Source organism: Nerophis ophidion, linkage group LG15 (assembly GCF_033978795.1).
Source record: "Nerophis ophidion isolate RoL-2023_Sa linkage group LG15, RoL_Noph_v1.0, whole genome shotgun sequence".
NCBI classification, from domain to species: Eukaryota; Metazoa; Chordata; class Actinopteri; order Syngnathiformes; family Syngnathidae; genus Nerophis; species Nerophis ophidion.
In genome coordinates, this window is record NC_084625.1 from 13,941,933 (window position 1) to 13,963,896 (window position 21,964).

At 41.9% G+C, this 21,964-nt stretch overlaps 1 long non-coding RNA gene across 1 annotated transcript in view; it reads right to left on the reverse strand.

The window, feature by feature from the left end:
* LOC133569298 (uncharacterized) overlaps positions 1-21,218 on the reverse strand; it is a 151,022-nt gene extending 129,804 nt beyond the window's left edge. Inside the window, exon 1 of the long non-coding RNA XR_009809790.1 lies at positions 21,045-21,218. This is a non-coding gene — a long non-coding RNA (uncharacterized LOC133569298). The remainder of the gene's footprint in view (positions 1-21,044) is intronic.
* Between the last annotated feature and the right edge of the window lie 746 nt (positions 21,219-21,964).

Genomic DNA, 21,964 nt, shown 5'->3' on the forward strand with positions numbered 1-21,964 from the left:
TCACAATTATGTTTGATCCACTATGGACAGGACTCTCACTACTATGTTAGATCCACTATGGACTGGTCTCTCACTATTATGTTGGAGCCACTATGGACTGGACTCTCACTATTATGTTAGATTTACTATGGACTGGACTCTTACTATTATGTTAGATCCACTATGGACTGGACTCTCACTATTATGTTAGATCCACTATGGACTGGTCTCTCACTATTATGTTGGATCCACTATGGACTGGACTCCCACTATTATGTTAGATCCACTATGGACTGAACTCTCACTATTATGTTAGATCCACTATGGACTGGACTCTTACTATTATGTTAGATCCACAATGGATTGGACTCTCACACTATTATAAAAGATCCATGATGGATTGGACTCTCACACTATTATGTTAGATCCACTATGGACTGGACTCTCACTATTATGTTAGATCAACTATGGACTGGTCTCTCACCATTATTTTAGATCCACTATGGACTGGACTCTCACTATTATGTTAAATCCACTATGGACTGGACTCTCACAATATTATGTTAGACCCACTCGACGTCCATTGCTTTTGGTCTTCCCTGGGGGGTTGCCCTCATATGCCGTCCTCTCCAAGGTTTCTCATAGTCATTCACATCGACATCCCACTGGGGTGAGTTTTTCCTAGCCCTTTTGTGGGCTCTGTACCGTGGATGTGGTTGTGGCTTGTGCAGCCCTTTGAGACACCTGTGATTTAGTGCTATATAAATAAACAATGATTGATTGATGTGGCGGGCCAGATTTGTTTCCCGGACTTAGAGTTTGACGCCTGTGCAATAGACTGTTGTGATACCAAATAGTTGAAAAAAAAATCTAAATAAATAAAGTGAATCCGGGACCTTTAATGGGAACATGATGGACGTGCCAATCACCCAACGCCAACGCCAGCTCGGCGCCAGTTTGTCAGCAAACACGGCGTGAGGTGTACTTGATGACAGTGGTTAGGAGCCAGCTGAGTGACAAGTATACATCAGCCTTGATCTCTCTTTATATTTCAAAGCCGCCACTTTGTCACACCGTCATTTCGCTTCTGTGGCTTTGTGGAGTGAAGATGAAAAAGCGAGTGAGACAAAGGCTAAATTGCTTCTCTCGATGAATCAGCCAGACGGGCGGCGTGGAGAACGCGGCGCCATAAAAGGCGGCCCGCTCGGGGTCTTTCGGATTGTTCGCCCGGCCGCCGCATTTACAGCATTAGTCACATGACTGCTCCGGTCAGTGCCTGACGGAGAACCTTGCAGAGACGACCCATTTCTTTTCGCCGCCCGCCTCAGTCTCTGGCCAGGACTCTCACTCTTTATAATGAGGTCAGTGGGGATGCAATCATGGCCAACATGAATTCAGGACCAAGAAAAGTTCGGAGTTCCAGGTAAATGAAAATTCCCCCGCAGATCCCTCAATATGCTGTGCTGTGAAACGGGGGAGGGTTCATCACGAGCAGCATCCGCACAGGATGAAAGTGTATTGGTGAACTTCATTTTTCCATTAGGAACTAATTTATGGAAATTTTACGCCTATTTCTACACACACCCAGGACTGATCACTTGTCAATACCAGTCTAAGAAAAAGTACAATGGTGTCAGGTTCAAACACTGATGACATCTATTAATCGGACAAGAAGCAAGGAATCATGCAGAGACAGAGTTCAATTTAGCTCATGAGGAGAACGCATGGCGCTGCACACTTAGTCACAGTCTCGCCCTACGCTCTAAGGTTCAGCTCCTGCGTCCCTCTTTTATTTTTGTTTTCCCCAGAGTTCCATAGTCAACATCACTGAGGCTGCCTCTAAAACAGGGGTGTTAAACTCAAATACAGAGTGGGCCAAAATTTAAAACTGAACAAAGCCGCGGGCCAAGGTTGAACAAATTAACCTTTTAATAGGGACCCAAACAAGTTTTGCATTGAATATTAAACATCCATCCATCCATTTTCTACCGCTTATTCCCTTTTGGGGTCGCGGGGGGCGCTGGCGCCTATCTCAGCTACAATCGGGCGGAAGGCGGGGGTACACCCTGGACAAGTCGCCAACTTATCGCAGGGCCAACACAGATAGACAGACAACATTCACACTCACATTCACACACTAGGGCCAATTTAGTGTTGCCAATCTACCTATCCCCAGGTGCAAGTCTTTGGAAGTGGGAGGAAGCCGGAGTACCCGGAGGGAACCCACGCATTCACGGGGAGAACATGCGAACTCCACACAGGAAGATCCCGAGCCTGGATTTGAACCCAGGACTGCAGGAACTTCGTATTGTGAGGCAGACGCACTAACCCCTCTTCCACCGTGAAGCCCTGAATATTAAACAAGCAATGCTTATGTAGCTTTATAGTCACATACAAAATCGAGTTTCAAATTATAATAATGAGTAAAAAATATCAATGGCATATCAAATAAAATGCAAATAAAAATCAGGGGAGCGGGGTTTGCTGGTAGCGGGGGTATATATTGTAGCGTCCCGGAAGAGTTAGTGCTGCAAGGGGTTCTGGGTATTTCTTCTGTTGATTTTCTGTTGTGCTACGGTGCAGATGTTCTCCCGAAATGTGTTTGTCATTCTCGTTTGGTGTGGCTTCACAGTGTGGCGCATATTTGTAAAAGTGTTAAAGTTGTTTATACGGCCACCCTCAGTGTGACCCTTATGGCTGTTGATCAAGTATGCCTTAAATTCACTTGTGTGTGTTAAAGCATCATATATTATGTGACTGGACCGGCACGTTGTTTGTATGGCGGAAAAGCGGACGTGACGACAGGCTGTAGAGGACGCTGAAGGCACGCCCCCAATATTGTTGTCTGGGTGGAAATCGGGAGAAATTCGGAAGAATGTTTGCTCCGGGATATTTTCGGGAGGGGCACTGACGTGACGGAATGGGTTGTCTTGTGATTTCGCCTTGTCCCCGCTTCGTCTGCGTGTTGTCATCTTATCTGTTAGCGGGCTATAACAAAGATAACTTCTGAGGCTGAGGCCACCCCTCAGACAAAAAGTTTTGTCCTTGCATAGATTAGTAAAAGTCTAACTTGAGCACAATAGCTAATAACAGACTTCAAGCATACTAAAGTTAGTGTGATAATATATACATAATTATTCTAACAAATGGCCCTGGGTTGGTTTATACCTTATCCCTCACTCAAAGTGTGAGTGAAGAACACACTTCTGACCTTATAAGTACGGATGAGCCAGAAAGAGATGATGCAGTATTATCTGCTCACAGATGCAACCTGGTGGTTGTTTAAGCACATTGCAGCTAGTCCTGGATAGTCCAGACTCCATAACGGCACACACCCCAATTTCACCTATTTGGGTTAAAAATATTTTTTGCAAACCAGTAATTATAGACTGCAAATGACTTGTTGTTGTAGAGTGTCGGTGCCATCTGGAGCTTGGCGGAGTAACCGTGTAATACTCTTCCATATCAGTAGGTGGCAGCCGGTAGCTAATTGCTCTGTAGATGTCAAAAACAGGAGGAGGCAGCGTACGGGTAAAAAGGTATCTAATGCTTAAACCAAAAATAAACAAAATGTGAGTGCCCCTAAGAGAAGGCATTGAAGCTTAGGGAAGGCTATGCAGAACGGAACTAAAACTGAACTGGCTACAAAGTAAACAAAAGCAGAATGCTGGACGACAGCAAAAACTTACTGTAGACCAAAGACGGCGTCCACAATGTACATCCCAACATGACATGACAATTAACAACGTCCCCACAAAGAAAGATCAAAACAACTGAAATATCACTCACAGATAGATAGATAGATAGATAGATAGATAGATAGATAGATAGATTCCTTCAGGAGAGTTCTCTCAGAAAAAATTTAAATTCTAGCAGCAGTGTACATAATTGAGATCGAATTTAAAAAGTAAAAAAGCAAATAATGGGGGTATAAATGGAAACAAAATAGAAAACTATTGCAATAAGAATAAAATATAACAGTAAAATAAGAATATAACAAGAGAAACTAGGCCGTAGTGACCATGTTATGAAAAGGATTGCACTGTTATTGTTTTGCATCTCCTGTCATCCTAGTAAATGAAATTTAACTGCTCAAGGAAAATACCCAAAAAAACAGAAAAAGCCACCAAAATAGGAGCGCTAGACAAGAACTAAAACAGTACACAGGAAAACAGCAAAAAACACAAAAAAATAAGTCACGGTGCGATGTGACGGGTCGTGACAGTACACCTACTTTGAGACAAGAGCTATAGTGATGCATGGTTGGTTATGGTTTTAATCAGGGGTGTCCACACTTTTTCTGCAGGCGAGCTACTTTTCAATTGACCAACTCGAGGGGATCTACCTCATTTATATATATCATTTATATTTATTTATTTATGAAAGAGACATTTTTGTAAACAAGTTAAATTTGTTTAATGATAATACAAGCATGTGTAACACATATAGATGTCTTTCTTTCACAAAGACAAGAACATAAGTTGGTGTATTACCTGATTCTGATGACTTGCATTGATTGGAATCAGACAGTAATGATGATAACGCCCACATTTTCAAATGGAGGAGAAAAAAAGTTGTCCTTTCTGTACAATACCACATGAAAGTGGTTGGTTTTTGGCATCTAATTCATCCAGCTTCCATACACTTTACAAGAAAAACATTGGCGGCAAATTCCGTAGCTTGCTTGATTGACATTCACGGCACCCGAGGGTCTTGTGAGATGACGCTGGCTGCTGCCAGTTCATTATTATGAAAAAATGACAGAGAGGAAAGCGAGAAACACTTTTTATTTCAACAGACTTTAGCGCCGTCCCTTCCGTCAAAACTCTAAAGGCCGACTGCACATTTCCTATCTTCATAATAAAAGCCCTGCTTCATGCTGCCTGCGCTAACAAAATAAGAGTCTCGAAAAGCTGGCGTGCACAAGTGATGTGCACGCCAGCTTTCTGAGGGATCGCTTGTGCACGCCAGTTTTCCGAGACTCTGTATTTAGTTAGCGCAGGCAGCATGAAGCAGGGCTTTTATTGTGAAGATAGGAAATGTGCAGTCGGCCTTTAGAGTTTTGACGGAAGGTACGGCACGAGAGTCTGTTGAAATAAAAAGTGTTTCTCGCCTTCCTCTCGGTCATATTTTCATAATAATGATCTTGCAGCAGCCAGCGTCATCTCACAAGACCCTCCGGTACCGTGAATGTCGTTTAAGTGACGTCTTGGTGAAGATTGATGATCACTAATTTTTAGGTCTATTTTTTTTAAAAGCCTGGCTGGAGATCGCCTGACACACCCCCCGCGGTCGACTGGTAGCTCGCGATCGACGTAATGGGCACCCCTGGTTTAAATCATCCATCCATCCATCCATTTTCTACCGCTTATTCCCTTTTGGGATCGTGGGGGCGCTGGCGCCTATCTCAGCTACTATCGGGCAGTATCATCGCAGTATGTGTAGAAATATTTTTTTTATAATTCAATCACTGGTTTGAATCAGTGGTCCCCAACTGGGAATGTACAAAAAAAAAAATTGTTTTGTTTTTTAAAATTATTAAAACAACATAAAAAACACAATATATAGATTATATATCAATATTGATTAATACAGTCTGCAGGGATACAGTCCATAAGCACACAAGATTGTATTTCTTTATGAAAAAAAAAAAAAAAAAAAAAAAAAAAAAAAACAGTACATGGGACACATTTTCAAGCATTGACCGGTCCGCAGCTACAAAAAGGTTGGGGACCTCTGGTTTGAATTCATATCCAACAACTGCGAAAATAACTTTTTTCTGTCAACTGAGTTTTGTTTTTTAATGATTTCTGCTGGCGGTTTGCCTCCAGATTTTTGCAACGCAAAAAATGTGCCGTGGCTCAAAAAATGGTGGAAAAAACTTCCTTAAAGGGGAACATTATCACCAAACCTATGCAAGCGTCAATATATACATTGATGGTGCAGAAAAAAGACCATGTTTTGTTTTAACCCATTTCCGAACTCTAAATGGGTGAATTTTGGCAAATTAAACGCCTTTCTGTTCATCGGTCTTTTAGCGATGACGTCAGAAGGTGACGTCACCGAGGTAACACACCCGCCATTTTCATTTTCACATTACAAACACCGGGTCTCAGCTCTGTTATTTCCCGTTTTTTCTACTATTTTTTGGAACCTTGGAGACATCATGCCTCGTCGGTGTGTTGTCGGAGGGTGTAACAACACTAACAGGGAGGGATTCAAGTTGCACCACTGGCAAGAAATCTGCCGAAAGACCCCCATTGAACGTGCCGGAGTGTCTGCACATTTTACCGGCGATGCTAAGACAGACATGGCACAGAGATGTATGGATAACCTAAAGATGCATTTGCAACGATTAAGTCAACAAAATCACAAAGGTGAGTTTTGTTGATGTTGTTGACTTACGTGCTAATCAGACATATTTGGTCAGGGCATGCCAGCTAATCGATGCTAACATGCTACGCAAATCGATGCTAACATGCTATTTACGCTAGCTCTATGTACATTTGAAACTAGATACCCACATTTAATGCGAAACAAACACTTACCAATCGACATATTTAAGTTGCTCCAGTGTCACAAGATGCGAAAGTCCTGATCGTTTGGTCCGCACATTTTACCGGCGATGCTAATAAGGCAGCCATGCTATGGGCCACTTCATTAGGTACACCCATGCTTTGGTCGCATAGCGTCAATAGCTATTCGCTCAATAGCTTCAGTTTCTTCTTCAATTTCGTTTTTGCTATCTGCCTCCATACTCCGACCATCTGTTTCAATACATGCGTAATCTGTTGAATCGCTTAAGCCGCTGAAATCCGAGTCTGAATCCGAGCTAATGTCGCTATATCTTGCTGTGGTAACCGCCATGTTGTTTGTATTGGCAGCACTGTATGACGTCACAGGGAAATGGATAGTCGCATCGCAAATAGTGAAAATCAAGAACTTTAAATATTTTTTTAGGGATATTCCGGGAGGTGTAAAATTTTGAAAAAAACTTTGAAAAATAAAACAAGCCACTTGGCACTGATTTGTATTGTTTTTAACCCTTTTGAAATTGTGATAATGTTCCCCTTTAACGCTTCAGTCACACGCAGGATTCTCACAGGAATGAGGATAAATTACAACCTTATGAGTGGAAGTACAATACCAGCCATTTTTTAATGCACTCAATGTTCGATATAAGGCAACGTCCTATAAAACGCGATCATGGACCCTGAATTTACACCATCATCACGTTATTTTTTTTCAACAAACGATCTTGTGTTTACAATTTTCCACAGTAAATCTTTATGAAACTTTTCGAAAAAGATAAGATAAAAACATTATGGACCCAGTGATGTTCAAAGCTAAAATAAAAAAGGGTAAAAAAATAAATAATGATTTCTGTATGTAATACGATTTCAGGAGTATGTAATTTGTAAACCCCAATTATCCTGTTATTGTGTATCTCTTTAAAAAGGGACAAGACTACACACTGCACATTTTGGAAGTGACATTTTTTCCTAAAAATGTCACCAGCACTCACAATAGGCAAGACATTGTCAGTACTGACCAAATTATGTTGGGTATCAAAGAAATAATAATAATAATAATAAAAAAAACAAGGTGTCATATTCCCTGGCAGGGAAACAAACACTTAAAGAACACTCAAAGAGGACTCCGCCAATCTGCTTATGGTAATGTTACATTTGTTTACGCCAACAAATTAAGTATGCCTTGCAGACACACTGCAAAAAGTCAGTGTTGAAAAACAAAAAAGAAAAAATACAAACATTAGGGGTATTTTATTTGACCTATGCAAAATTATCTGCCAATCGAAAAAGACAATTTGGCTTGTCAAGACTTTCCAAAAGAAGTAAAATTAACTTACCTCAATGGACCCAAAAATACTTTAAAATAAGTATATTTTCACTAATAACTAGTGCACTTTTCTTGGCAGAAAAAAAAAAAGAAATTTTTGCTTAATTTGTTAAATAAATATTCTTAAAGGGGAACATTATCACCAGACCTATGTAAGCGTCAATATATACCTTGATGGTGCAGAAAAAAGACCATATATTTTTTTTACCGATTTCCGAACTCTAAATGGGTGAATGTTGGCGAATTAAACGCCTTTCTGTTTATCGCTCATGTGGCCCTTCAGTGGAAACGGACACCGTATGATGCCTCTAAGAAGTGATGAAAATTATTGGATGAGTGGCGTTCAATTATTGTCAACCCGATCTGTGTCAAACTGTCAACAAAAAAATAAAAGCAGCACGGAACTGTAAAAGGCTACGAAGCGAAGGCGAGAGAAAACATGAACTGTGCCTGCCCGGGCCCCCGCGGTCCCCGTGGTGATGTGCAAAGCACTTAACCTGCCAGCGGGGCGCTCGGCGGGGCTTCCACCTGAACACGGTGCCTGTCACGGGAAGAACATCCTCTCGGGGCGTTCCAAACAAAAGGTCCGTGCGCACGCCAGGGCCCGGGCGCCGGGCGTCCACCTCTGCACTTACGCAACAAGACAAACGGCGACAGGCGGTTGCGCTGAGCTGGACAAAAAAGACGTGCCGGTGGGACGTCGGAACACGTGACCGCCGCGCACGCTTTCCTGCCATCATTGTGTGGGATGAAGAAAGGCTAAGAGTCGCTTGTTCTGCCATGGCCGGAGGAATATGCGGCAAGTACATCAGAGGAAATGTCGAAACGCGCGCCTGGAGTGACGATTAGCGCCGTGAGAGCGAATAATCCAAACATGGATGACTAATTCAGCGTAAAGCATATAATTATCTTTATATATACGAGCTGGGCTGCAAAAGAAGCAATTGTGTGAATGTGGGCAGGAAGCGTTGAGATTAATGCTATCATCCTGTACATGGCTTAACTTGTTTATGCTTTTTGGGGCTACTTCAACATTGCTCGGTCGAATAAAATGGTCCTCAACCGTGCAAAAGTATGTTTTTGTTTATTTAAAGGCCTCCTGAAATGAGATTTTCTTATTTAAACGGGGATAGCAGGTCCATTCTATGTGTCATACTTCATCATTTCGCCATATTGCCATATTTTTGCCGAAAGGATTTAGTAGAGAACATCGACGATAAAGTTCGTAACTTTTGGTCGCTGATAAAACAGCCTTGCCTTGACCGGAAGTAGCAGACGATGTGCGAGTGACGTCACGGGTTGTGGGGCTCCTCACATCCTCACATAGTTTACAATCATGGCCACCAGCAGCTAGAGCGATTCGGACCGAGAAAGCGACGATTTCCCCATTAATTTGAGCAAGGATGAAAGATTCGTGGATGAGGATATTGAGATTGAAGGACTAAAAACAAAAAAGGCGAGGGCACGGAGCAATTCAGATGTTATTAGACACATTTACTAGGATAATTCTGGAAAATCCCTTATCTGCTTATTGTGTTACCAGTGTTTTAGTGAGATTACATAATACCTGAAAGTCGGAAGGGTGTGTGGTGTCAGGGTCAAATACCATGAGACGTTATAAAGACACAAAAACAGAGAATAGAAGACAAACCAGTGATTGCTTTTCTCGTACGAGGAGAGAAACTGGAGCCAGTTGTCAGTTACAGGCTCCCAATTTACTCTGAAACTTTCTCCAGTCTCCTCGCCTTTTTAATTAATTTAGAGAAGCCCTTTCAGTACAAGCACACACACACACCTGTGTGGGATACCAAACCCCTGTGCAGAGAACTAAACACAGGCAAATACATAGCAATAAAAGGATTAGCAACTTCCTGCATTGTGTTGGCCCATCTGCAAATTCCTCCTTTAAGTGGGTAGGTCAACTTAAGTTCAATCTAAGCCAAGTTTCATTTATACTTGTCTACACAATGCGCAAAACAGTCATATGTGAATAGAAATGAGATAACTTATTTACAATTAATCCAACATGTGGCCACGGGTGTGGTGATCGCCAGTGTCTCCGTTGGGAGAAGTTAATAGTCCGCTCATAACTACTACGGTAAGAGCCGACTTATCACCACAATTTTCTCACCGAAACCTGCCGGTGGGGCGGTATACCACGGTTGGTAGAGCAGCCGTGCCAGCAACTTGAGGGTTGCAGGTTCGATTCCCGCTTCCGCCATCCTAGTCACTGTCGTTGTGTCCTTGGGCAAGACACTTTACCCACCTGCTCCCAGTGCCACCCACACTGGTTCAAATGTAACTTAGATATTGGGTTTCACTATGTAAAGCGCTTTGAGTCACTAGAGAAAAGCGCTATATAAATATAATTCACTTCACTTCACATGTGGTTGGGATCCATGTTCGCTTGACTGCTCTGATCCATAATAAAGCTTCACCTTCAGGAATTTTAAACAAGGAATCACCGTGTGTTTGTGTGGCTAGAGGCTAAAAGCTTCCCACCTCCATCTTTCTACTTTGACTTCTCCATTATTAATTGAACAAATTGCAAAAGATTCAGCAACACAGATGTCAGGAATATTGTTTGATTATGCGATTAAAGCAGACTACTTATAGCTTGGATCGGGCTGGAAGAACATGTCCGCTACAACCGGAGACGTCAAACGCACGCGTCATCATATTTATCGTGAATTGGTTAAAGTTAAACGTTAAAGCACCACTGATAGTCTCACACACACACACACACACACACACTAGGTGTGATGAAATTATCCTCTGCATTTGACCCATCCCCTTGTTCACCCCCTGGGAGGTGAGGGGAGCAGTGAGCAGCAGCGGCGGCCGCGCCCGGCGATGATTTTAGTGATTTAACCCCCAATTCCAACCCTTGATGCCAAGTTTGTCAAGCAGGGAGGTAATAATTCCCATTTTTATAGTCTTTGGTATGACTCGGCCGGGGTTTGAACTCACGACCTACCGATCTCAGGGCGGACACTCCAACCACAAGGCCACTTGGCATTATGTCGATTTTAAAAATTCAAGTTAAGTTAAAGTATCAATGATTGTCACACACACACTAGATGTGATGCAATTATCCTCTGCATTCGACCCAACCCCTTGTTCTACCCCTTGGGATGTGAGGGGAGCAGTGAGCAGCAGCCTTGTGGTTAGAGTGTCCGCCCTGAGATCGGTAGGTCATGAGTTCAAACCCCGGCCAAGTCAAACCAAAGACTATACAAATGGGACCCAGTACCTCCCTGCTTGACACTCAGCATCAAAGGTTGGAATTGGGGGTTAAATCACCAAAAACGATTCGCGGGCGCGTGCCACCGCTGCTGCTGACTGCTCCCCTCACCACCCAGGGGGTGATCAAGGGTGATGGGTCAAATGCAGAAGAGTAATTTCACCACACCTAGTGTGTGTGTGACTATCATACTTTAACTTTCAAACACAACATAATCGTATCGAGCTACACGGTCTAGCTCCAGCCTATCTTGCCGATTGTATTGTACCATATGTCCCGGCAAGAAATCTGCGTTCAAAAGATTCCGGCTTATTAGTGATTCCTAGAGCCCAAAAAAAGTCTGCGGGCTATAGAGCGTTTTCCGTTCGGGCTCCAGTACTCTGGAATGCCCTCCCGGTAACAGTTCGAGATGCTACCTCAGTAGAAGCATTTAAGTCTCACCTTAAAACTCATCTGTATACTCTAGCCTTTAAATAGACCTCCTTTTTAGACCAGTTGATCTGCCGCTTCTTTTTTTTCTCCTATGTCCCCCCCCTCCCTTGTGGAGGGGGTCCGGTCCGATGACCATGGATGAAGTACTGGCTGTCCAGAGTCGAGACCCAGGATGGACCACTCGTCGAGACCCAGGATGGACCGCTCGCCTGTATCGATTGGGGACATCTCTACGCTGCTGATCCGCCTCCACTTGGGATGGTTTCCCATGGACGGGACTCTCGCTGCTGTCTTGGTTCCGCTTCGAACTGAACTCTCGCGGCTGTGTTGGAGCCACTATGGATTGAACTTTCACAGTATCATGTTAGACCCACTCGACATCCATTGCTTTCGGTCCCCTAGAGGGGGAGGGGGGGTTGCCCACATCTGAGGTCCTCTCCAAGGTTTCTCATAGTCAGCATTGTCACTGGCGTCCAACTGGATGTGAATTCTCCCTGCCCACTGGGTGTGAGTTTTCCTTGCCCTTTTGTGGGTTCTTCCGAGGATGTTGTAGTCGTAATGATTTGTGCAGTCCTTTGAGACATTTGTGATTTGGGGCTATATAAATAAACATTGATTGGTTGATTGATATATGATTTGTGCTGGTATCGTCAATATTGGTATTGGCCAATACTCAAGGCTCCAGTATCGGCACTGTATCGTATCTAAAAGAGCCCGATTATATAGTGATATGTTAGGTTGATTGGAATCTATTGTTCATGAGATAAAAATATAGACCTGGAAGCTTTCATAAACCATGAGGTCATCCAACAATAAAAAAATAAAAAAAAGTTTAGTTTTTTTTTTTTGAGACGTGGCCTGAGAGGAGGTCTGGTTTTGGAGATGATAGTTCAGTCACCGGGCGACTTATTTTCTTTCAAAAAACTAAACAAAAAGAGAGAGAGAGAGAGAGAGAGAGAGAGAGAGAGAAAAAAAAATACCCTTTGGTCGTTTACCACAGACCAGGAGAGTGTCTCATAAACTTGATATAAATTATGAAAAGAGCTTCCAGGCTGTCTTCATTTATTGACATCAGGGGGAGTGTGTGTGTGTGTGTGTGTGTGTGTGTGTGTGTGTGTGTGTGTGTGTGTGTGTGTTGTTTTTAAGTCCAAAAGCAAGGTTGCTGCTGGATTTATTTCATGTGATCGCCTCAATGCTTGTTTAGTACTAAAAGATGCGCACAGTGAAGATGAGACTGGCGACCTCATAGGCTTCGCTACACGTCCCCAAATATACACACACTAGCCTGAAGGTCAGCTAATTATCTCTGCATTTTTTTTCTTGTCACTAAAAAGGACATTGTGTCAACATGCAGCCAGCAAAGATGCCATGTGGCTATATTTCATCCCTTTTGGGGTCGCGGGGGGCTATCTATTTGCTATTTCTATGCGGAAAAACTCCCATGGTACTGTGGAGAGGCGGAGCCGGCGACCATGCAGCGAGGCAGGGCACGCTGGATGCCCAAGATGGCGGCGAGGAGGCGGAGAATGCGGCCGAGCGGAGAGGCGGGGCGTGCCGGGAGCGACGCCGCAGTCAAATGCAGGTGCGTGGATCGCGCACCGGTTCTCAAATAAAAGGGGAACAATATCACAATTTCAAAAGGGTTAAAAACAATAAAAATCAGTTCCCAGTGGCTTGTTGCATTTTTTGAAGTTGTTTTCAAAATTTTACCGGTCTCCGAAAATCCCTAAAAAAAGCTTTAAAGTGCTTGATTTTCGCTATTTGCGATGCGACTATCCATTTTACTGTGACGTCATACGGTGCTGCCAATGTAAACAAACTACGGCGAACACCACAGCGAGATATAGCGACATTAGCTCGGATTCAGACTCGGATTTCAGCGGCTTAAGCGATTCAACAGATTACGCATGTATTGAAACAGATAGTTGTAGTATGAAAGTATTGAAGAAGAAACTGAAGCTATTGAACGAATAGCTATTGACGCTATTCATGGCCATAGCAAGGCCGAATAGCTGCTTTAGCATCGCCGGTAAAATGTGCGGACCAAACGATCAGGACTTTCGCATCTTGTGACACTGGAGCAACTTAAATCCGTCGATTGGTAAGTGTTTTTTTCGCATTAAATGTGGGTGGAAGGAAACGTAATATAGTTGCAAATGCATCTGCATGTTATCCATACATCTCTGTGCCATGTCTGCTTTAGCACCGCCGGTATATAGCATGTTAGCATCGATTAGCGTAGCATTTTAGCATCGATTAGCTGGCAGTCAACATCAACAACACTTAACTTTGTGATTACTGTGACTTTATCGTTACAAATGCATCTGCAGGTTATCCATACATCTCTGTGCCATGTCTGCTTTAGCACCGCCGGTAAATAGCATGTTAGCGTCGATTAGCATAGCATGTTAGCATCGATTAACTGGCAGTCACGCCGCGACCAAATATGTCTGATTAGCACATAAATCAACATCAACAAAACTCACCTTTGTGATTTCGTTGAATTTATCGTTGCAAATGCATCTGCAGGTTATCCATACATCTCTGTGTGGAGACACTTTGGTACATCCAATGGGGGTCTGGCGGCAGACACTTTCGTATCTTTGGGCCAGTGGTGCACTTGAATCCCTCCCTGTTAGTGTTGTTACACCCTCCGACAACACACCGACGAAGCATGATGTCTCCAAGGTTCCAAAAAATAGTCAAAAAAAAGGAAAATAAGAGCTGAGACCCAATGTTTACAATATGTTGAAAATGAAAACGGCGGCAGTAATACCTCGGCGACGTCACATTCTGACGTCATCCCCTCCAGAGCGTTTAATTCGCCAAAATTCACCCATTTAGAGTACGGAAATTGGTTAGAAAAATAAATGTTCTTTTTTCTGCACCATCAAGGTAAATATTGACGCTTACATAGGTCTGGTGATAATGTTCCCCTTTAACATGTATCCTCACGCTGCATAAAAGGGGAGACGAAGGAGAGATCGGGGCAGAAGGAGGTGGAAACCCGCAGCAGTGGCTGGAGAGCAGAAGCAACAGGAAGCAATACGCGGCCGACTAAAGCGCGGACCAGAGAGCGAGAAACGAGGAGCGAGACACGGAGAGCGAGCAGCGACGGTGCAAAAGACATCCTTTATTGCAAAATAAACGAGAGTCAATCCTGCTGATCCAGAATGTCCTTCCTGGGTGGTCCATTGAACCCGCACGATGGCTTAAGTCTGTCACAGGTACTTTCAGACCGGTCCCTTCTATGAGTCAACTTAAGTAGGGTTGGGCATTGTTTGAATTTGAACGATGGCAGCCATGTCATCTTTGTTGTTCGACATCCAGAACCTTCTATTTTGGAGCCTGAATATAGGGAGGATGAGCTACACGTTTTAGAAACTGTGTGCCAAACAGATCCAGCTTCACTAAAACACTAAGCATCCAGTAGAAGTATTGCTCAGTGCCGAACAAGAAATACAAATTACGGACATGACAAAAAGACCACTTACTGTACAATGTCTGCTCTCCCAAGGTTGCCGACTGATGGAATGTTGATATATTCCTGTTTAGAGGAATAGTTAATCATAATCTTCACGAAGGTTTTAAAGAAAAAAAAAAAATCTGCAAAACAAAGTTGACCGACGTCTTGATTTATGGCTACATCCTCTCCAGGTTTTGGTCACGAGACCTGCTGCTTCTTTGCCGGCGACTATTTATTCGTTATTTAGCTGCTATTTCTTTGTTGTTTTTTTCCCTTGGTTCGGCGACTATTTTTTATTTATTTTTTTGGTGGCGCCATTTCTTTTTCGTTGTCGCGACGGCTATGTGGAGGGGGGCGTGGCCTGCGGGCCTGCCGCGGAACGTGGAGCGACCTCAAAGACAGCGACAGGTGTGTAGATGGTCCAGGTGGGCCTTCTTATCTAATCACCTATCGCCATTATTAGCAGCAGCTGTGATGAGACGAGTAGTGGGAGAGATACGGACGCAGAAAAGACACACTGCTGTAAAGCTAAAGACTTTGCACCATTTGAGGAAAATAAAACAGTGTTACACCCAGAACTACAGGCTCTCCTAGCAGTGTGTGATGGTCTGAAGAACCCACTAAAGGCCAACTTCAATAGGCTTTTTTTTCCCCCCTTTCTTGCTGCATAAATGTATTCTTCGTTGGTGGTGGCTATTTTGTCAGCGGTTATTTCTTCCTAGTTGTTCGGCAGACAGTTGTACTTTTTTCGTGCTGGCTATTTCTTCATTGTTCGGCGACGGCCCTATCGTTTTTGTAGTTCGGCATCCAGAACCTTATATTTTTGAGCCTGAATATAAGGAGGATGAGCTACAGGTTTTAGAAGCTGTGTGCTAAACAGATCCAGCTTTTAGTGAAACACTAAGCATCATGTAAAAATATTGCCAAGTGCTAAACAAGAAATACAAACTACCAACATAGAACAATCACTTACTGGACAACGTCTGCTCTTTCAAGGATCCCGGTTGATGGGATGTTTATATCCTTCTCATTAGAAGAATAGTTCATCAAAATCTTCACGCAGGTTTAAAAGAAAAAAATATTCTACAAAACAGCGTCTTTTCGTGTCTTTCTCGCCATCTCCGGGTCCAAGTGACCAATGTTTTGATTTATGTCCACAACCTTCGACTCTCCAGTTATGGTCACGAAACCTGCTGCTTCTTTGTTAGCGACTATTTCTTAGTTTTGAATATTTATTTTTCCTGGTTTAGAGACTATTCACATTTTTGGTGGCAATCATTTCTTTTTCGTTTTAGCAATGGCTATTTTTTTCCTTAATTGTGGCATAAACGTATTTTTTGTTGGTGGCGGCTTTTCTTTCCTAGTTGTTTGGCAGACATTTCTACTTCTTTTGTGCTGGCTATTTCTTCAGTGTTCGGCAGCGGCTCTGTCTTTTTTTGTTGTTCGGCATCCAGAACCTTATATTTTTGAGCCTGAACATAAAGAGGATGTGCTACAAGTTTTAGAAGCTGCGTACTGAACAGATCCAGCTTTAGTAAAACACTAAGCATCATGTAGCAGTATTGCTCAGTCCTGAACAAGAAATATGACAAAACAATCACTCACTGTACATTGTCTGCTCTCAGCTCAGATTCCAACCATTGAAATGCTTTGTATTAGAGATGTGCGATAATATCGGACTGCCCATAAATGCTTTAAAATGTGACATCAGACATTTATCGGTATCGGTTTCAAAAAGTAAAATTAATGACTTTTTAAAACGCAGCTGTAAGGAGTGGTACATGGACATAGGGAGAAGTACAGAGCGCCGATAAACCTTAAAAGGCACAACCTTTGCGTGCCGGCTCAATCACATAATATCTACGGCTTTTCTCACACACACACAAGTGAATGCATGGCATACTTGGTCAACAGCCATACAGGTCACACTGAAGGTGGCCTTATGAACAACTTTAACACTATTACAAATATGCGCCACACTGTGAACCCACACCAAACACATTTTGGGAGAACATTCGCACCGTGACACAACATAAACACAACTGAAAAAATACCCAGGAACCCTTGCAGCACTAACTCTTCCAGGACGCTACAATATACACCCCCCACTACCCCTACCAAAAATAATGCACTTTGTGACTTCAATAATAAATATAGCAGTGCCATGTTGGCATTTTTTGGATAACCTTGTTATATTGTTTAATGCATCACAACAAAATTAGACATAATAATGTGTTAATTCCATGACTGTATATATCGATATCGGTTTGATATCGGATTTGGTAATTAAGTGAAGGGAATAATATTTATATAGCGCTTTTCTCTAGTGACTCAAAGCGCTTTTACAAAGTGAAACCCAATATCTAAGTTACATTTAAACCAGTGTGGGTGGCACTGGGAGCAGGTGGGTAAAGTGTCTTGCCCAAGGACACAATGGCAGTGATTAGGACGGTCGGAAGCGGGGATCGAACCTGGAACCCTCAAAGAGTAAAAATGCTTTTCTTTTAAATACTCATAATAACAAAAAGGGTAATATTAAAAGAAATGGATTGATGTTGATAGTCCAACACATTCTGACTGGTATACAGAAGCTATGGAGATAATATCAGTAGAAAAAACTGCATTTAGTTTTGATAACGAATCATATATTGGAATATCGGAGCCATTATTTAAATTTGTTTTAACTATTAAATGAACCAAAAATATGACCTATTTTTATCTGTGTGGAAATATTGGACACAGCGTGGTGTCAAGCTTATGAGATGCGATGCAAGTGTAAGCCACTGTGACACTATTGTTCATTTTTATTTTTTATAAATATCTAATGTCAATAGGGGATTTTTAATCACTGCTATGTTGAAATTGTTACTGGTATCGATGCTGTTGTTGATAATATTCAATTTTGTTTCACTACTTTTGGATTGTTCTCTGTTGTGTTTGTGTCTCCTCTCAATAGCTCCGTTCATTGTTGCTATTCTGGGTGTTGCTGGGTCGGGTTTGGTTCTGGGATTGAATGGCATTGTTATGGTATTTCCGTGTATTGTTTTGTTGGATTGAATAGAAAAGAAATAATGTGACTAGGACAGTTGAAGTTGGGGATTGAACCAGGAACCCTCAGTTTGCTGGCACAGCCACTCTCCCAACTGCGCCTTGCCATCCCCGGATGATGAGTCACAATTGGCTAAGGTTAGGGCGAAACATTACAGACTGGCCAATAATTAAAGTTAAAATGAATTATATTTATATAGCGCTTTTCTCTAGTGACTCAACGCTCTTTACATAGTGAAACCCAATATCTAACTTAGATTTAAACCAGTGTGGGTGGCACTGGGTAACGTGTCTTGCCCATTGACACAATAGCAGTGACTAGGATGGCGGAAGCGGGGATCGAACCTGGAACCCTCAAGTTGCTGGCACGGCCACTCTACCAACCGAGCTATTCCGCCCATTATTAAAGAGTTGGACAATATCGGCAAAAAATGCAATTATCGGACATCTTTACTTTGTATAGTTCAAGACTTACAGTCATTTGGCAGCTACAGTTTACATCTTAAAGATCTAAAATAAATTACTTGGGAATGTCCGGCGGGCCAGATTGTTCAGCTTAAAGCCTACTGAAATAAGATTTTCTTATTTAAACGGGGATAGCAGGTCCATTCTATGTTTCATACTTGATCATTTCGCGATATTGCCATATTTTTGCTGAAAGGATTTAGTAGAGAACATCGATGATAAAGTTCGCAACTTTTGGTCGCTAATAAAAAAACGTAGCAGACGATGTGCGTGTGACGTCACGGGTTGTGGAGAAATAGCGTGCCAACCCAGTCACATAATATATGCGGCTTTTACACACACACAAGTGAATGCAAAGCATACTTGTTCAACAGCCATACAGGTCACACTGAGGGTGGCCGTATAAACGACTTTATCAATCTTACAAATATGCACCACACTGTGAACCCACACCAAATAAGAACACAATATAAACACAACAGAACAAATACCCAGAACCCCTTGCAGCACTAACTCTTCAGGGATGCTACAATATAGCCCCCCCCCCCAAGCAATAATTAATGTCTTACTCATGCACTTTCTCTTGCTATTTCAAGGCTTGAATGTTTGATTATTTGTTATTATTTTATTTGCAAATTTATTATTAGCCTGTGGAAAAAGTTTATTTTCATATTTACCTCAGAGGGCTGCAAATAGAAAAGAGGCATTCAATATTTATTTAAATTTTATTTGACATGCCATTGATATTTTTTTATTATCAATATTATTATTTAGCCTTCCTCTTGTGTTAGCTTTCTGTTACCATCTCTTATGTTAACGGGTCGGTTTTGACCCATGTCTTAAATCAGCTGTAAAATACACTAAAAACAATTATCTATCATCCAATTTGTTTCTCATCTCTTGGTTACCTCGTTAGGTTTCCTTATCCATGAAAATATTGGTTTTAATATTTTTGGTTTGGGCCATTGGGCCTTTTTTTGGTGAGTATACCCCTCGATTTCAATTGAAAAAATAGTAAAACGAACCTCAAGAGAATCGTATGAATAAAAAAAAGGTTGTTGTGTTACCATTTTTTCATTTTAATAATTTTAACATAGTAACAACTCTATACTGAATTGACCTCAAATGTCTGGACATTTTAGTTTTTAAATGCATAAAAGAACCACATACATTTTGTTTGTTTTTGTACAGGATAACAAGGTAAAATGAGAATCCACTAAAGCTCACATGATTGGGAGAGGAGCTGGCCGTCAGTGTGTTCAGTTTTGGCTCTACTTAGTGCTTTATAGTCTTATTTTCATAACTGGGTCGAAACCGACCCTAACAACACCAAGGTCATAATTTCAACCAGAGCATTTTATAATTTAGTGAAACAAAAAAAAACAAGTTTTATTTTGTTGAAATAGAGGTACCTGACAAAGTCAAAAAGCCTTGATGCATAAAAATAAATTTATGTGGTTCTTTTATGCATTTAAAAACTAAAACGGGTCGGTGCCGACCCTAACACAAGACGAAGGTTAAAACTTGATTTTACATGTCACTATAAAGTTATATAAGCCTTGCTTGTTCAATATTCAATGCAAAACTTGTTTGGGTCCCTATTAAAAAGGTTAATTTGTTCAACCTTGGCCCGTGTTCAGTTTTAAATTTTGGCCCACTCTGTATTTGAGTTCGATACCCCTGAACTAAACCGACCGTATTGGCATGTGTTGCAATGTTAATATTTATTTATTGATATATAAACTATCAGACTGTGTGGTCAGTATCAGTGGGTTTCAGTAGGCCTTTAAAAAGGGCCCCATGCGGTCCCCGGGTCTTAATTTGCCCAAATTTGATTTATTAGCTCCACATTCAACCACAAAAGCAGATTTTTGGGCGCATGACGAATACAATCTCTAAAAAATGGTGACATTGTTAACTGCCTGAGCAGACATAAGCACACTTAAGTCCATGAAGGACTAACTCCAGCTCACTTTCTGCACACCCCTGATTATTTCCCGTACATCCCCCCCCCCCCAGTCTGCAAAGGCCCTCGACTTGAAAAAAACATCATCAGCAGTACAACACCAAAAAAAGGTTGATTAACTTGTCACTATTTCGGTCCCGGCCGCCTAGACGGGCTGTCCCTCGCCACGGCGAGACTGATCACAGAGGCCTGGGCGTGCGGGGCGGCGACGATCGTGCCCCGAGGACAGAAATACAAATTAGGTACAAAAGGAAATGACGGCGAGCTCGGCAAGATAGCGGCGCTGTGCTTAGCTGTAAGCTATCAGCCGTAATAGCCTGCTTATCATTCAGGGTATGGAATTAATCAAGCGAGTTACGCTTTAAGAAGAAAATAAAAAAAATAAAAAAACTCATCAAATTACCAGAGACCACGAATGCCCACTGACAAGAACGTGGGCACATTTGTTTCATTTGTGTTTTTCATTAGCAGATGCTCAGAATGAAAGTCATAGGAATACTTCCATGTGGAATAATCATTCCAAGTATTTTTGCAGATTCAAATGAGTGAATGTTAATTAAAAAAAACAAAAAAAACAAGCTGACCTTTGACCTCCGCCACCATCTTCAGTCTCCTAAAATCCACAGAGATCTTGAGTCCCGCGTGACGACTTGGCTTTTTTTTGGGTTTAGTGTTTGCTTCCATCCCAGTGCTGCTTCCTCTCCCTGTGTCCTGCTTCCTGTTGCAGTGCTGATTCTTCCCACCTGTCCTGACTTGGTGATTAGACTCACCTGCCTGGAGGTGACAATTAGTGAGGTTTGTATGGCCTGCACGCAGATGCTGGGTCATTATTTCCTGTGTGTCACTCTGTATGGACTACATAATGTGAAACCTTATTTTTTAAAGTTATTTGTTACATAGTTTGTGTATTAAAACGTTTGTATAGTGAAGCAGAATTTCCCATAAAAAAACTACGAATAATATATATATACACACACACACACACACACATATGCCGTATTTCCTTAAAATACCGCCGGGGGCGCTATTTAATCTAAAACCCTCTTCTCACTCCTGCGCTTACCAAAGGCATGCGGTAAAAGTAAGCATGCACTAATTATTTTAAAACCTCTTTTCACTCCGCCACTTACCAAAGGTATGCAGTAAAAATGTGAGTGTGATGTAAGCTTGGACCTTAAATCCTACTGAATAGCTGTTAATCTTCTTCCCTTTATGGGATTTCACATTACCGGTATTGAAATCAGCCTCCTCCATTTTGAAAAGGATGACAGGGGAAGTGTCAACTCGTGACGTCACGAGTTTGACCAGCCGGTAATACTAAGCATGCGCTAATTATTTTGGGAAGCGAGTTTGACCCGGGAGTAATTCAAGGAAATACGGTATATGTATATATATATATATATATATATATATATATATATATATATATATATATATATATATGTGATTTCAATGCGCTTGTTGGGGGATGACAGGTCTGGATGATATATAATAAACAGTTTCT